This window comes from Triticum aestivum, chromosome 7B (genome assembly GCF_018294505.1).
Source record: "Triticum aestivum cultivar Chinese Spring chromosome 7B, IWGSC CS RefSeq v2.1, whole genome shotgun sequence".
NCBI lineage: Eukaryota > Viridiplantae > Streptophyta > Magnoliopsida > Poales > Poaceae > Triticum > Triticum aestivum.
The window spans coordinates 707,725,046-707,727,226 of record NC_057813.1 but is presented as its reverse complement, the minus strand read 5'-3'; positions in this window follow the sequence as shown (position 1 = coordinate 707,727,226).

Below are 2,181 nucleotides of genomic sequence, written 5' to 3'. Positions count from 1 at the left end.
GTGCGCCCCCCTTGCCCCCCTGCGCCTAGGGTTGGAAACCCTAGGGGTGGGGGGCGCCTCCACTTGCCTTGGGGGGCAAGCCACCCCCTTGGCCGCCGCCCCCCTTGGAGATCCCATCTCCTAGGGCCGGCGCCCCCCTAGAGGGCCTATATAAAGAGGGGGGAGGGAGGGCAGCCGGACCCATGCTCTTGGCGCCTCCCTCTCCCCTTGCTACACTTCTCCCTCTCATAGAAGCTTGGCGAAGCCCTGCCGAGATCGCTGCTGCATCCACCACCACGCCGTCGTGCTGCTGGATCTCCATCAACCTCTCCTTCCCCTTGCTGGATCAAGAAGGAGGAGACGTCTTCCTCAACCGTACGTGTGTTGAACGCGGAGGTGCTGTCCGTTCAGCACTAGGATCATCGGTGATTTGGATCACGACGAGTACGACTCCCTCAACCCCGTTCTCTTGAACGCTTCCGCTCGCGATCTACAAGGGTATGTAGATGCACTCCTTTCTCTCGTTGCTAGATGAACTCATAGGTTGATCTTGGTGAAAGCGTAGAATTTTTTTTATTTTCTGCAACGTTCCCCAACAATAGAAACATCATTACTATCGGTTTTTCTACCTCGGGTTCACTAGGAGTATGCAAAGTCCTATCATTTTTCTTTTTTCTTTTTAGATGGACTATGTGCATCAACATTAATCCTTTGAGAGTCGTGTTCAATTCTTTTAGGGTGACCTTCAGGATAAAGTGGCTCCAGAGTCATTCTACCTCCTCTAGTCATTACTCTAACGACAAGATCATTCATATTGTTATTCATTTCATTGAGCAAATCATTTTGAGATTTAGTAACTTATTCTAACTGGGTTGGACCATAGATGCATGTTTACCTACACCTTTAACATCATTAGCAATTCTAAACATCAAGTCACTCAAGCGATCAATCGTGTAGGCATTACGTTTCAATTGTTTCATAACATATGCATTAAAATGTTCTTCCTTAACAATGTAATTATCGAATTCATCCAAGCATTGACTAGCAGATTTATTATAAGGGATGTCACCTTCATAAAATATCATAAGAGAATTTACCTCTACTATATGTGTCAGGGTGTCAAGTCCATGTATTTCTTCAATAGGTGGTAGATTCTTAACATCTTTAGTTTTAATACCCCTTTCTTTCATAGATTTCTTTGCCTCTTGCATTTCTTTGCCACCACACATTCATTTTCTTTACAAACAAACAATAATATTGGTTAAGTTGACTGGGTGGCGGCCTTCAAGGGAGCAACTGATAATAGTGCAAAAAAAAGAGCCCAGTGCACTCACTGGCGGCTGAGGTAATTCTTTGGTTTCATCAATTCCCCTAGGTAAACCATATTATACTGTTTGGTCATTCTCTCATATGTTGCTTGCATTCTCCTGCCTTTTTCATTTGAGGTAAATCTTGGCTTCTTGTTGGCGTTAGGTTTTTGTTAGGCAATCTTGTTGGCGTTAGATGGCTACAATGTGCTTGCATTCTTCTGACTTCTACATTTGATTTAAATCTTGGCTTCATGTTGGCCTTAGATGGGCTAGTTCTTTTGGTGGCTTTCGGAATAAGCTGTCCCTAACCAGATTATTCTAGAAGCCCAACCAAAAATATATATTTTTAAAGTCTTAATTAGTAGGCTTTTGAAAAAATTTGATCGGACTTCTAGAATAAGTTGGGTAAGCTCAAAAAAGTCACCAAATTTTTTTTAAGGTAACATGTTTTAACTTTGAGTAGGCCATAGCCTTTTGTCACATGAAATTTGCCTAGGTAACTTGTTGTAGTCCTGCGATTTGGACTATTTTGATATTTGAATAGGTCTAAATCCTCCTAATGTTTGTTTTCTTGCAAAATAGATGAAAATCATCTTAATAACAAGTTTAAAAATGTTTGCAATTTTTCTGAAAAATAAATGTTGTCGTTTTTTAAAATAATGGATCACTTTAAAAAAAATTGTGATACTTTTAAAGAAATTCCCGAAAAATCTGAAAATGTACATGCTCCAGGAACTTAAATGCTCAAGCAAGTATAGTTTATTTATTTTCCTAGAAGGTTGACTGGACCAACAAAACAAAAGTCTGAATTATCTATCTCTGGCTGTGTCTCTGGAAGAAGAAGAAGAAGAAGAAGAAGAAGAAGAAGAAGAAGAAGAAGAAGAAGAAGAAG